The sequence below is a fragment of the Schistocerca cancellata genome, chromosome 11, assembly GCF_023864275.1.
Source record: "Schistocerca cancellata isolate TAMUIC-IGC-003103 chromosome 11, iqSchCanc2.1, whole genome shotgun sequence".
Classification (NCBI taxonomy): domain Eukaryota; kingdom Metazoa; phylum Arthropoda; class Insecta; order Orthoptera; family Acrididae; genus Schistocerca; species Schistocerca cancellata.
Genome location: NC_064636.1, coordinates 157,567,858 through 157,583,835, shown reverse-complemented (window position 1 = coordinate 157,583,835; position 15,978 = coordinate 157,567,858). Strand labels below are relative to the sequence as shown.

Genomic DNA, 15,978 nt, shown 5'->3' with positions numbered 1-15,978 from the left:
TGATGCATCAAGGAATAATTAATTTTTCAATTTTGGTCTTCGGGGGGGGGGGGGGGGGGGAGTTAACAATAGAACAAGGAGACTAAGGGTTGAATACAGTAAGCTGCTTCAAGTTGATTCAGGGTACTGCAGTTAAGTTAGTGAAGAAAAGGCCTGCACAGGATAGACTAGCATGGAAAGTTGCATCAAACAGGACTTCAGACTAAAGATCACTGAAACATATAGAGCTACTATATCAAATGTTGTGTATATATGCACAGCTCATGCGAGAATTTTGCTTGCTGAACCTGGCAGTGGTAAATGTAAAGTTCCTCCTCCTGGCCTTGATGAGACAACTGGGCCCAACCAACTGCCATGTCATCCTCCGCCAATGGCATTTGATGCGTTACAGAGAAACATGTGGTCAGCACACTGCTACTTGGTCATTGATGGGTGTCTTGAGCTTGGGACCACTACTAATCAGTTGAGTAGCTCCTCAGTTGGTCTCAGGAGGCTGAGTGCACCCCATACCAGTCCTCCCACCAAGGAAAATCCCTGGCAGTACAAGGAATTGAACTGAGGTTCTGCTGAATCACGGTGAGCCATACAAAATTGTTAAGGCTTTTGTGGCCACTTGTTGACAAACTGCCTATTGGATTCTGTCTCAGGTTCTTCGGCCAATGTTCATCTAATGATTTTACTGACATCTCACCAGCATGAGTGGCTGGCACTGTCAAAGCTTCACCCTCCATTGCCAGTGGTGAACTCCACCAGCAATGCAGGGTGAAGCTTTGACAATGCCAGCCACTTGTGCTGGCAAAACATCTGTAAAATCATTAGGTTGAACATCGGCCGAAGAACCCAAGACAGAAGCCAATAGGCAGTTTGTCAACAGTCAGCCATGCTGACCACCCTGCTATGGAGGCAGGCGACCTAGTAGTGGAACACTTACTAAATTTCGTAACTGAAGCAGTGGTTTTTCACCTCTCATATGGCAATCACTGCTGTGAAAGTGACTCCTGAGCATAACAGTCATCTAGAAAAATAGTTTGAATGAAAACAGTATGATAGCAACTGTATAAACTGTACCTTCATGATAGCTCTACCGTTACCAAAATAGATGAATCCAAAGAAGCAGCATCAGCAGTGCTGGGCTCCCAGGAAATGAAAACATATGCTCCATAAGTATACATTTTCATTGTTCTCTGCAGTAGATCCTGTTGACATTTCAAGCCCCAGAAGTTTAAAATCCAGACTTCTTTCCATTGTGAAACATTGTAGGACATCTGTAATAATTTGGATGTTCATATGTTTTCCAAAAATTCTGCTGTCTCATGGAAGGAAAGATGCCTACAAGATATATGATATCCAATATACTTAGACATTTAACAAACAAGCAGCCATGGCTAATAAGCTGTTGTTGGTCAGTGCCGCTTGATGTCACTGGTGTCACAGCAGTACCATAGATTGGAGTTTGCTAAGTGATAACCATAGCGTTTTTTCTGGCCATATACTGTGTTTCTCTCAACCATTGTTGGAACTGGCCAAGCTAAAAGTGAGGTATAACAATAGAGCTACAGACAGGATGAGACAGGCCAGATTAGCAGAATGTTGCACAGTTGACTTTATTGTATATAAGTTATGGATTTTTACCATTTAAAATACACTGCAGCTCCAAAGAAACTGGTATAGACATGCATATTAAAGTATGGAGAGATGTAAACAGGAAGATAAAGTATGGAGAGATGTAAACAGGAAGAATACAGCACTGCAGTTGGCAATGCCTATATAAGACAGCAAGTGTCTGGGGCAGTTGTTAGATAATTTATTGCAGCTACAATGACAGGTTATTAAGATGTAAGTGAATTTGAGCTTGGTGTTATAGTTGGCACACAAACGATGGGACACAACATCTCCAAAGTAGTGATGAAGTGGGGATTTTGCCCACATGACCATTTCATGAGTGTACCATGAATGTCAGGAATCTGGTAAAACATCAAATCTCCAACATCAATGTGGCTGGAAAAAGACCCTGCAAGAACGGGACCAATGATGACTGAAGAGAATTTTTCAGCATGACAGAAGTGCAACCATTCTGCAAACTGCTGCAGATTTCAATGCTGGGGCATCAGTAAGTGTCAGCTTGTGAACATTTCAATGAATCATCACCAGTATGGGTGTTCGCAGCCAAATGCCCACTCATGTACTCCTTGATGATTGCACGACACAAAGCTTAATGCTTCACCTGGGCCTGTCAACACTGATGACTGGAAACATGTTACTTGGTCTCACAAGTCTCTTTTCCAATAGTATCAAATGGAAGGATGTTTACAGATATGGAGATAACCTCATGAATCAATCCATAGACCCTGCATGTCAGCAGGGGACTCTTCAAGCTGGTGGCTCTGTAATGATATGGGGCATGTGCAGTTAAGAGTGATGTTGGACCACTTGAATGTCTAAATATAGCTCTCACAGGTGACACATATGTAAGAATCCTGTCTGATCATCTGCATCCATTCATGTTCATTGTGCAGTCCAACAGACTTGGGCAATTTCAGCAGGAAAGTACGACACCCCACATATCCAGAATTGCTACAGAGTGGATTCAGGAACACTCTTCTGAGTTTAAACACTTCCACTAGCCATCAAACTCCCCAGATATGAATATAATTGAGCATATCTTGGATGCCTTGAAACATGCTGTTCAAAAGAGATCTACACCTGCTCATACTCTTACGGATTTATGGACAGCCCTGCAGGATTCATGGTGTCAGCACACTCCAGCACTACTTCAGATAATAGTTGAGTTCATGCCATGTCATTTTGCATCACTTCTGCATGCTCACGGGGGCCCTACATGACATTAGGCAGGTGTACCAGTTTCTTTGGAACTGCAGGGTAATTGCCAGTCAACACAAATACCACTTTTACCATATTAATGATTCATATAAGGTACATGATGCAGGTTCACAAATAACATTGATCTTACATTAAACAACATTAAGGCAGAATGTTTAATCTGTAGATACTAACTGAAACACAGGCATTTTTTCTTGATTGTTTCCCATTTAGCCTTCCATTTCAGATGCCTGAGCCAGATGAAAATCCTTATTCTTGTGTAAAAGAAAATTAAATTTTATTAATTTTGTTGAACTGCAAAAGTACAATGAATTTTTCCATCACTGTTTTGCCCAACAAAATATGTTCTTCTGGAAAGCTGTGCACAAATTCTCAAACTTTACCAGCATAGTTGGCCACATAGGTATTGGAGATACGAGACCATAAGGAACCACTGCGATTCAATAATGATTTATATCTCTTCTGTGCATGCTTACTGTGGAATTAAAATGTGTATGGCCTTTAGCCATTCTAGCCCACATTAACTGTGTGCTTCTCGGCACACCAAATACCATGATCTCTCCTTGCATCTCTGTCCTGCATTTTGTCACATGGCCCACTGCTCTATTCAAATTAACATTCATATATTTTACCATCATTCATTTAGAAACATTTTTCACACTATGAAAATACTTAAATGAAATACATTACACAGTTTTGTTCACACTTATTCTATCACATACCGTTATATTTTCTCATTGCAGTTATTTTTATTTTAATACATTTCATTAACTAGAACAGCAGTTATTTGTCAAAATGACTACTTCATTCTTTCTTGCCCATTTTGCATCATGTTATTCAAATCCTTCTACAATTATCAATACATAAATGTATTGCTAAATAAACATAGAAAATGAAATGTCAGTACAAATTACCAATGCAAAGGCTAATAACTTTGTGTGTTTGAGGATGACTGCTTTAGGTGGACAGTTTCACCTGTTCTGTTACATACTCCCACTTCACAAATTCATTACCTAAGTGATGGCTACATGAAGTAGCACCAAGACTTCCACCCTGTACTGCTACTATATATATAAATAAGAAACAAATGTGAGTACAAATAAAACTGATCCAAAACCTGACTAGGAACTTCATGTGGTAAAAAATTTGGCATTGAAATAAGAGATGTGTAAGCAATATACATCTAAGCTGTAAGTGATCTTTATTTTTGAAACACATTTAATTAGTCTCCATGGATATCAATCAAATCAGTTTAAATGGAATTGTCTATCTTCAGTTCTTCATGTCATTACACACCACTTCACTGGTTATGCCCTCATTGCAGTCTCCAGTTGCTGCCACAGCAAGGACCTCCTCCTTGAGTCCCAGCTCCATCTCGCATCAGCAGACCACCTCTCTCACATTAAAGTACAGCTGCCAATGCAATGTACTCCTCTTCAGTGAAGCCATTGTGCTGACAAGCATCAAACAAATGACCAAAATCAAAAGTTGCCCGTAACTTAACCCTATGGCTTCCCAGTGATCATGTTATTGAAACCCTCCCTGGTTTACCATGTGTTTACTGTATCAGATCACAAGTGAAAGAACTTGGTGCACATACAAATATCAAATGAATGCAGATTCCTTATGGATCAATCTCAGAACCTGATCACAATCATAGTGTTTATAATTCATAAACATTTTTCTTAAACAGGTATGTTATGTACTATTCCACCCAGCAGACATGAAGTAACAGTTCATTGCATATGATATATAATTACAATTATATCACTAGTATTTTTTCAAATTACAGATATTTTCCCTTGCCGAGACCTTTTTTTTGCCATCTCACAACTGGCATCACTCCCATGCACCCACTGCAAGCTCCAGATGCAACTTTTCTTGCCGTATTCAGACACAACCTATTGTCCCCATGAGCTTTCTTCCTACATCCCAATATTATTGCTCACTAACTAACCCCCAAAATAACAGTTACACTCAACATAGACCTTAAATCCTACAAAATCTCTTACAAGTATACACACACAATCTTCAGTATACTTAACCAGTTTCACATATACAACTAATATACTGGAACACTAGTGTCTCCATTTATCACTACTATATCACCTGTCAGCATACAGCCTCAACTCATTCACATTCCAGAGAACAAATAGTTTATTTCTGCTCCCTCCTGCCTGTTTCTCCATTACTTATCATTGTCACTATGCTCATTCCTAGTACTTGACCATCTGTTCACATTGCCATTGAAATTATTTCCATAATTGTTACCCATATTCTGATTTCTACCTTCCTATGTTCTACCAGTTTTGATTTAGAACACAGTGGCCTGACCATGTTCTCCACAAAATTCAAAAACTATTGCATTGAATCAGTAGGGCTGTGTGTTAGATCTCATTGCAAGTTTTCTGGCAACCTTCTTTTTAGTGTTGATATTTCTGTTAGTACCCCTAACACTCTATCTAAATGTATTAGTTTGCAGAGTTCCCTCCAGTGATTGATACATACAGGGAGGGAGTAGGGTGGGGTGAGGGGGGCATGAGAGCTAATGCTAATAGCCACTTTGCTTGTATTGTTGAAGAGGTGAAGGCAGTTACGGAAGAGTTAGATGTAGAGATGAGTGTTCCTCATCTTACAGGCAGACAAAGACACTGGGAAAACTGCAATCATAATGATGCTATGACATATTGGAAGAGAGCTGTTTTTATGCCAACATTGAACCTTGTTATGTCTGACATGAGAGAACGTTTTTCTGAAGAAAATAATTATCATTTAAAATTCAGTATGCCTTTGCCCTCACAACTACTGAAACATAATGGTAATGATCTGGCACGTAAACTGAATTAGTGCTTAACTGAACTACCATTCTTTGAAGAAGAGTCACTCTTTGTGATTAAAAAGAGAATAATGAGAGAGGTTCTTCAATACAAGCAAATGAGCATAAATTCCCTTAATGATCATGCCTCTGTTATGCAAGCGTTGTCTGTCTGTCCTAACACTGACTGTCCTACTTTGCACACGCTGTGCAAAATATTTGCTTGGCTACCTGCATCTGTTGCTACAGTAGAAAGAAGTTTTTCAACACTGTGGTGTACAAAGACATGGCTGAAGTTGACGGTGAAGGACGATCAGCTTAATAGCTTAGCTATGTTGAACATTCACCCTGACTTTGATTGTCCTATTGGCAATGGAATTAACCAATTTGCCAGGAAGAGTAGGCACATAGATTTCATCATCATTTAAGGAAGAGAACCACAATTGTAACTTTTTTATAGCATAAGATGGCATCATCTTGTATATATGTATAATTAGTATAAATAAAACTTTCTTAAACTTTGCATGTGACTTGATTATTTTTTTACTACGGTAAAGGTAAAGGTAGGTCAAGATACCTTAAGCGCCCCCTCCTTGGGTTTTTATGTATCCACCATTGGTTCCTTCACATAGAATTCTCTCATAGTATCTCTACCATTTCTGTAATTTGGGCCATTTAAGAAGTAATTGTTCAGCCTTAATTGCTTGGCCTACCCCCAACATTTATGCAAGAACATTGTTTCAAATTCCTTAAAGTCTACAAATTCCTCAGCATGTTGGTTAGCCCAAGTCTGAGCTGGTCCCTCCAGCTGTCCCTTTACAAACTTCACTTTTACCTCCTCACTCATCACTGTTATAAAGCTATCTTTGCACATAGGCAAGAAATCTATTGCGTGGTACTGTTTCCAGCCCTGAGTGGTTCTATAATACTACCAACCTCCATGGGACACCCTATCATCATAACTGCTTGCCGAGCTGGTATATTACTTACGATATCTCCAAGTTCAGTTTTTAAACCTTCAATTTCAGATTTTATACTTGCATCTTGTTCAGATTTTATATTTTCCAATTCTGAATCTAAACTTTCATCTAATTTCTCACTCACTGCATTCAGTAACTGAGTGAGTTCTTGTCCTCGCACCCAAGCACTCTCCTTTGGAAAACTAAGGCTACTACTATCACTCCTAATATCCTCTGCTCCACAATCACTTGAAAGTTTCTGAATCTCACCAGTCACAGCTGATGACTAGCAACACAAGATGTATAATGCTACTGATGCTTATACTTAAATTGTGGCTGCTACAACATTGACTATTACTGTGACATGTGAAATCAAGCGTCATAGGGATGGCAGGCCAACGGTGTGGAGACAGTCACAGCACATCTGTGTGTGGCACAGCAAGCGAGAACAGAAATACTTAGCAGTGCTGGTATGGTCAGCGGTGTCTCGCCACAACTGCCATGTGGACTGGTGGTAGCATGAACACAGCAGCTCTGCGAAATTCACATGGACGAGCAGTATCTCAAAAGGGTGAAACAGACTGTCCCACAAAAAGTTGTGGCACGAAGTAGGCACACATTCCAGAGCCTCTTATGGTGCTGCATGCTGGTGTATTAATGTTCACATATGCTCAATGATTGCAGTGCCAAACCATTACTGATGTGCACTGTGTTGGTCTGGGCCCCCACGCTAACTATTCTCAGGCCTATACACTTCCTGGGACACTCAATCCCAAAATACTTGTTAATTGGAAAGGAAACAGTCCATTCCCTGATGAGCCTACCTAATTGCAATGATTCCTTTGGTTAGCAGTAACTACTAGTACTAGCAGTCCAGTAGTGGGTGAATATACAACCTGTTAAATGACTCGTCTACACAGCGGTTTCATTGCACGTGGTTGCTTTATGTCCTTACATAAGCGATTAATGATTATTAATGTGACCTATGAGGTCCATCAGTGAAATACCAATATATAAGAGTAAAATAAGCAATGAAATCAGAAATTGGGGATATGCATATTTAGCACATATTAGAATTACACTCCTGGAAATTGAAATAAGAACACCGTGAATTCATTGTCCCAGGAAGGGGAAACTTTATTGACACATTCCTGGGGTCAGATACATCACATGATCACACTGACAGAACCACAGGCACATAGACACAGGCAACAGAGCATGCACAATGTCAGCACTAGTACAGTGTATATCCACCTTTTGCAGCAATTCAGGCTGCTATTCTCCCATGGAGACGATCGTAGAGATGCTGGATGTAGTCCTGTGGAATGGCTTGCCATGCCATTTCCACCTGGCGCCTCAGTTGGACCAGCGTTCGTGCTGGACGTGCAGACCACGTGAGACGACGCTTCATCCAGTCCCAAACATGCTCAATGGGGGACAGATCCGGAGATCTTGCTGGCCAGGGTAGTTGACTTACACCTTCTAGAGCACGTTGGGTGGCACGGGATACATGCGGACGTGCGTTGTCCTGTTGGAACAGCAAGTTCCCTTGCCGGTCTAGGAATGGTAGAACGATGGGTTCGATGACGGTTTGGATGTACCGTGCACTATTCAGTGTCCCCTTGACGATCACCAGTGGTGTACGGCCAGTGTAGGAGATAGCTCCCCACACCATGATGCCGGGTGTTGGCCCTGTGTGCCTCGGTCGTATGCAGTCCTGATTGTGGCGCTCACCTGCACGGCACCAAACATTCATACGACCATCATTGGCACCAAGGCAGAAGCGACTCTGATCGCTGAAGACGACACGTCTCCTTTCGTCCCTCCATTCACGCCTGTCGCGACACCACTGGAGGCGGGCTGCACGATGTTGGGGCGTGAGCGGAAGACGGCCTAACGGTGTGCGGGACCGTAGCCCAGCTTCATGGAGACAGTTGCGAATGGTCCTCGCCGATACCCCAGGAGCAACAGTGTCCCTAATTTGCTGGGAAGTGGCGCGGTCCCCTACGGCACTGCGTAGGATCCTACGGTCTTGGCGTGCATCCGTGTGTCGCTGCGGTCCGGTCCCAGGTCGACGGGCACGTGCACCTTCCGCCGACCACTGGCGACAACATCGATGTACTGTGGAGACCTCACGCCCCACGTGTTGAGCAATTCGGCGGTACGTCCACCCGGCCTCCCGCATGCCCACTATACGCCCTCGCTCAAAGTCCGTCAACTGCACATACGGTTCACGTCCACGCTGTCGCGGCATGCTACCAGTGTTAAAGACTGCGATGGAGCTCCGTATGCCACGGCAAACTGGCTGACACTGACGGCGGCGGTGCACAAATGCTGCGCAGCTAGCGCCATTCGACGGCCAACACCGCGGTTCCTGGTGTGTCCGCTGTGCCGTGCGTGTGATCATTGCTTGTACAGCCCTCTCGCAGTGTCCGGAGCAAGTATGGTGGGTCTGACACACCGGTGTCAATGTGTTCTTTTTTCCATTTCCAGGAGTGTATATTGTTGCTTTATTCATAGAAAATTTATTTTCTATGAATGATGGTCCTACACACAATGGTCCAGTCAAGTCTAAAACAGTTTTAGCATAGTAGTCGTGGGCAGTGAACAGTTCACTACATCACAGTCACCATAAATTGCCTTATGTTGACAGCTCAAAAACTTATAAACTGAAGATTAGCTTCTGAACAATCATATAGGCATGATTCTACCACAGAATTAAAATGTGTGTGACCCCTGGCCATTCTAGCCCACATTATCTGTGCAGATCTCAATGCACCAAATATCTCAATCTCTGGCTTGCATCCCTGTCCTACATTTTGTCACATGGCACACTGCTCTAGTCAAAATATCATCCACATACTTGACCATAATTTGCTTAGAAACACTTCTCACACTATACAAATATTTAACCAAAATACATTACACAGTTCTGTACACACTTATTCTATCACATATTATTTTTTCTCATTACAGTTCAGTTATTTTTATTTTAATATATTCCATGAACTGGAACAGCAATCACTTGTCAAAACATCTACTTTATTCATTCTTGCCCATTTTGCATTATGTTATTCAGATACTTCTGCAATTATTAATACATAAATGTATTATTAAATAAACATAGAAAAAGAAATATCAGTACAAATTTCCCAAGCAGAGGCTAATAGCATTGTGTATTTGTGGATGACTGTTTCAGGTGCACAGTTTCACCTGTTATGTTACAGCATCTAGTCAGCCACTGGATCTTCCCTACTGACATCACAGTATTCATCTTTTGTATCTGAAGCTCTCACCCTTATATCACAGTAATTAGCCATGTTTGACACAGTTTCGCATGGTGACTGGGATTCACCCCCTATGAAACCAGTTTAGATGACCATGTTCCTTGCCATTGTTCCCAGCAGAGGACTGCAACTTCCTGACTCACTCATACAGCTGGAAAAGTCACTGTGATCTGTATTTGCAAAACAGCAAATGGTGTTCCAATACTTCAGCATCTTTCAGTGATCTGGAAAAGTTTCTTTGGGGGAATGAAATGAAACTCAATGACAAGTTTTACACAAATTGCAGTTTAGGGTGACAGGCTGCACTGTATTCTAAAGGTAGTCCTCCACAATATCAAACAGTTGTTACTATTTTTTGTCCAACTTGTGTATATCATTCATGGATGCAAAGAAAATCAGTGTGGTGTTACAAATTCCTACATACACAACTGTTCACTGAATTATTTTGTCTGCATTATGTTATGCATAAAAAAATCTACAGTAAAAAACAAAGATGCTGTGACTTACCAAATGAGAAGGCACTGGTAGACAGACACAATAAAAAACACACAAACACACACACAAATTTCAAACTTTCACAACCCACAGTTGCTTCATCAGGAAAGAGGGAAAGACAAAAGATATGGATTTTAAGGGAGAGGGTATGGAGTCATTCTAATCCCGGAAGTGGAAAGACTTACCTTCGGAGGAAAAAGGGACAGGTATACACTTGCGCGCACGCACGCGCGCGCACACACACACACACACACACACACACACACACACACACACACACACACACACACACACACACACATCCATCCACACATATACAGACACAAGCAGACATATGTAAAGGCAAAGAGTTTCAAGAGTGAAGACAATGTTGGTGATGTTTTCCAATTCTGCCGGTATTATGCATCATGAATCCACCCCTGGAGGACAGACAATTAACCAGGAATACTACAAATGTGTCCTTGACCATTTGTATGAGAAGGTGCAGAAGAAATGGCCCGCATTGTGGAAAGCCAGGAGTTGGGTGCTACACCATGACAATGCTCCAGCTCATCGTGCCTTCTCCATCATTGAATTTATGACCAAATTCAAAATTCCTATGCTTCCACAACTGCCAAATTACTATGAGTTGGCTCCTGTGGACTTCTACCTGTTTCCTAAACTGAAATTTTCACTAAAATGGAAGGGATTTGACTCAATTGAAGACATCCAGGAAAATATGGAGAGCATCTTTAACAGACTTCAGGAAAGAAATTTCCAGGAATGTTTCCAAAAGTGGAAACACCATTGGAGTCGGTTTGTTCAGTCAGAAGTGGGCTTTGAAGGAGATGCATCACAGTAGCATGTAAGTACCACCATTGTACAATTATAAGCCCATTGTTAAAACTTTCCATTCACACTTGACATATTCATCATATTTTACTATGCTACAAAGTTCCAGTAGAGATTCAGCCTTACATCAACAGCTGTATATATTTCTAACACTGTAGGAAAGACTGCACTTAGCAGAACAGGACTGGTGATGTATTGAAAAATGAATCGAGCTAACATGGAGTTTCTTAATCTATAGTTATTTTAGAATAGTCCATTGAGAAAAAGTACAAACCTGTCAAGTACTTACTGTTAATAAAATAGCTTTCCAGGTTCCTTCACATTTACAATGCGTTTTGTGATTTTTGTGTCCTACTGAATCTTTCCTCAGTTATTTGGGAGGTATGGTCAATAAGGATCACAAAAAAATTGTTCACATAAAGTATTGCATTTTAGGGAACTTTAATTTAATTTTATTTAATTTTTTAAGCTTTATCTTTGAAATACCGGTTAAAATCAAACATGAAGCGATATATATTATTATGTTACAAAAGTTTATGTCCGGCACATAGCTATTGTTATATTCATTTTCTTACTTTTCAGTGGGGAAGTTCTGCAATATGTTCATCAACAGAAGACAAAAGATGACAAAACTGTCAAAAAGAAAGATGCAAAGTTTATTCATACCTCAACAGAAAATCAGGCTGTAAATGATATATATGCAGCACTGCTAAAGGGAGAACCTATCCCAAAACATATAATATCGAAAGCAATGAATGTTGGCAGTGATGATAGTTCATCTGAATATATTCAATGATTTAATGAGCATAGAGACCTGGGCCATAGTATTTTATGTGCTGTGCAGTGCTGGCTTGTATGATTAGTTTCTTCTCTCCATGGCTGAAGGTATAAAATAATGATTATTAATAATTTTACTAATGCTTTTTTCCATTTGTGGGGAATATAATGGTATTTTACATATGATAAATATACCTTTTTATATAAAAATTAACTATAAAATACTCTCTTCTTACTGAACTGTAGGTGTCTTATTGATCCATGATTCCCATCCCAGAATGTTGACAGATTTAAAGTCCTAATTACTCCTTTGTTTTATTTACCCACTGCAGTGTCTATTAACTTTATATCATAGGTTATTTATTTGTTTTACAGTGGCATTGAATGATGTGAATGAGAAAGGCAACCATTCAAAGGCAGGCTGCAGTTCTATAAGATATAATAGGTCTCATTTGCTTTTTAAATTTTTATTTGTCATTTCAATATGAACAATAGTTTTCCTGTGTAGCCAAGTCAGAGAAACTATGCCCATCCCTCATTACTTATCCCACACAGCATTTCCTTCTTTTTTTCTGTTCTAATCTTCTCCTTCCATATTCTCTTAATTATATACAACTCCACGACTCAAAGAAACACCAAACTACCAAACTCCTCTCTGAGCAAGCATGTTGTGGTGAAGGTGCATATGCATACATACAAGTATGGAAACTAAGTGTAACTCCACAACCAGGTAAACAAAACCAGTCAGTATCTTTCCTGTTTCGTTCATACAATATGAAATATGACTAACAAAGAAAGTTATCCAAATAGAGACAGAGACAGAGACAGAGACAGAGACAGAGACAGAGACAGAGACAGAGACAGAGACAGAGAGAGGAGGTGCAACCTCTCAGTAAGAATAAAAAGAAATTTCTGAGCTCTTGGAGTTAATCATGCATCTAGAAAACATGAATCATTAATTAAAATCTTTGATGACAAACTGCAGGTTACCACAAGTATTACCAGGACAAAAACATTAGACTTAAAATGTATATATATCCACTGGGTAATATTGCTTGTGAGAGTTAGGGAGGATAACAGAAAGGAGATGGCACAACTATTCACCAGTAATGTAACCACTTAAATTAAAAGTTGGAAGTGCACATGTAACTCTTGATAGTGAGGTATTAATTAGGGATAAGATGTATGCAAAGACTCGTGTCACGGAGCTAAACCATAGAAAGAAATAAAAGGATGAACTAAGGAAATGAAGATGTCCAACAATGTTTTCTTAATTGAAACAGAATTAAGAGAGGAAAGTAACAAGCTGTCACAACATATGGGAGGAAACAAAAAAAAGAAAAATGAGAACCCAAGAAAATGGAGGCCTGTAGGGATAATAGAAGACTTAACAGTAATTCTGTCAGAAAGTGGAATGAATTAGTCAATGTATTATAAATGGTTGGATGATATAAAAACTAGATTTAAAACAGGTCCAAGAGGAAAACAGACAGTGCATCACCTGCTGGTGTAAATGATAAATTCAGAGAACAGTTAGTTACAAAAAAGAGGGTGCATGTTAGTTTTCAATCAATCACTGTGATTTGCAGTTACAGAATGTCAGAACTGTGTGTGCAATGCAAAATTTTATGAGAGACACATTCTAGTTTGCTGTTTGCCCCTCTGTGGAGAAACAGGCCTTCTGAAGGAGTACTGCAAAAACAGCAAGTGAGTGAAACTACAGACTGTGTGTAAACAGAAAGAAACTGTGCAGCTGACAGTGTAAAGACTGAAAGGTACATCAGATATTCTTGGAGGTGGAAATTCGAAGAACAAAACATGAATTCTAAACCACTGAGTAATCAGTTACCAAATTTCATATAGAACTAGAGAATAATGATAACTGGAATGGATACTGGATCAACAGTTGAAGATGAAACACCACTTGGGAATGAAATTGTAAATCATAATCTCCTTGATCAGACAGATAATACAAATACTCATTATCTTCATAAGAAATGAAAAGTCCATAAAAAGGAAAATTAGTTGCAGAAAGGCCAAAAGACCAACCAATGTTAAGGGTAGAACAATAACCACTACAGCCACACAAACAGAAAACAAGGCAGAATGTACAGATAAGGTTGATAATGAGGAGGACAGTAATAAGGAGGATGATAGAAAATAGATAGGAGCAGAATTTTAGATAGTGGCAAAGAGGAAAGGAAGCCCAGGAACTTACAGCACATCTGCCTCTAGATGAGGAAGCATTAAACTCTCAAACTCCTAATAGCTCAAAAGTGAATTGAAGACAGCTTGTGACAGCACATGGTAAATACCAGTAGATAATGTTATTATAAGATCACTAGTGAACAGGAATTCCTAAGAAATTGTAAAAAGAGGCGAACATGGCACAAAAAATGGAAGAAGTTTCAGAATGGATCTGAAGCCTGGGTGCAAATCTAACGTTATTAGCCAAGTTGGAGGAAATGCATTTCTTGAACATAACAGTAAGACAGCTGGTACAACATAATTGTTCACATTAAGGCCAATAATATATTAGCAAATTTCTTTGACAAAGAAAGTTGATCAAATATTTGTCATATACCTGTGACAAAAGTCTTTGATGTGGCACAAAACTGTCATGAAATATCGTGGGCATTAGCTGCTAGTGATTCTTGCAAAAGACCTTTCAGTCTTGTGTTTGCTTCTGTGCCTTGTGTGTGCCTATTAAGATTCTTTTTCCTGGATGCAACATTTAGTCATCTAGCATGCTCTCTATGATACGCATATCTTCACCTACAGTTAACACATGTTCCACTACTTTTAGTGCACAACTCTGATCCAATACAATTTCAGCTACAGATATCAATTTTGCATCATGAATGAATTGTATTGTGCTAATGTTCTTTCTTTGAAAAACAACAGTTCTCTAATTCCCTTTTCAGTGAAAAAAACTAACAGCAGTGGTGACAGTGAAATTGCCATTGTCTTTCCTGTTTTTCACTTCTTATATAAATCTGTCAGTGCAAACTATTCTAATTAACTTTGAAGAGAGTAGATTTCCATATCCCTCTCTAAAAAAGAAAAAGAAAACATTTTGTTTCATCCAAGATTATAAAACATCTTTCTATATTTGTAGTGCCACAAAAAGCCTCCAAAATGCAACCTCTGTTGCATCTTAAATGTGCTGCTCCATTCCATGTACATGATACACAATTGTTTCATGTGGCACATTTTTACATGCCAATCACCTGTAGTAAAGAGGAGATGATGACATTGACCAAAGGCCATTAAGTGAGTTATCAAATACCATATTATCTAATAGAAATCGCTGTAATTGCCAATTGCAGTGATTTAGAAGCTTATATTTTGTACACAATGAAGGGACCACACACCTTACTACGTGACATAAATTTCCAGTTGATAGCTCCACCCAGTTCTCAGAGAATTCACCCTATGTAATGGTCGAACATTACAATAGTCGATTTACAAATGGCAAAGAAGTAACTTTATCATAACATTTTACTACAAATTAACACTTTTAGCATTTTCTTGCAAATATTTCTGGTAATCCTCGTCTCTTACCAAAAATTACGCTCATAGATCAAATGAGAAGTGCCTATAATGGCCAGTAAATGAGTTAAGTGAGTTATCGGTTGCCAGAAGCCCTAATAGAAATCGCTGGAATTGTAAATTGCAATGACTTAGAAGCTTGTATTTTGAACACAACAAAGGGACCAGACACCTTAGTATATGACAAATTTCCACACGATAGCTCCACCCAGTCCTCAGAGAATATGTGCTATGTACTGGTCGAACATTACGATAGTCCATATACAAATGCCAAAGGAGTAACTTTATCATATCATTTTCTTGCAAATTAACACTTTTTGCATTTTGTCGTACATATTGCGGTTAATCCTCGTCTCCTGCCAAATAGTACACTCCAAGGTCAAGTGGGAAATGCCTACAATGACCGATATGTGAGTTAAGT

At 39.6% G+C, this 15,978-nt stretch overlaps 1 long non-coding RNA gene across 1 annotated transcript in view; it reads left to right on the top strand.

Annotated features, from left to right (window-relative positions):
• Positions 1–12,087, top strand: part of LOC126108574 (uncharacterized) — a 44,638-nt gene extending 32,551 nt beyond the window's left edge. Inside the window, exon 3 of the long non-coding RNA XR_007523555.1 lies at positions 11,811–12,087. This is a non-coding gene — a long non-coding RNA (uncharacterized LOC126108574). The remainder of the gene's footprint in view (positions 1–11,810) is intronic.
• Positions 12,088–15,978: the final 3,891 nt, after the last annotated feature.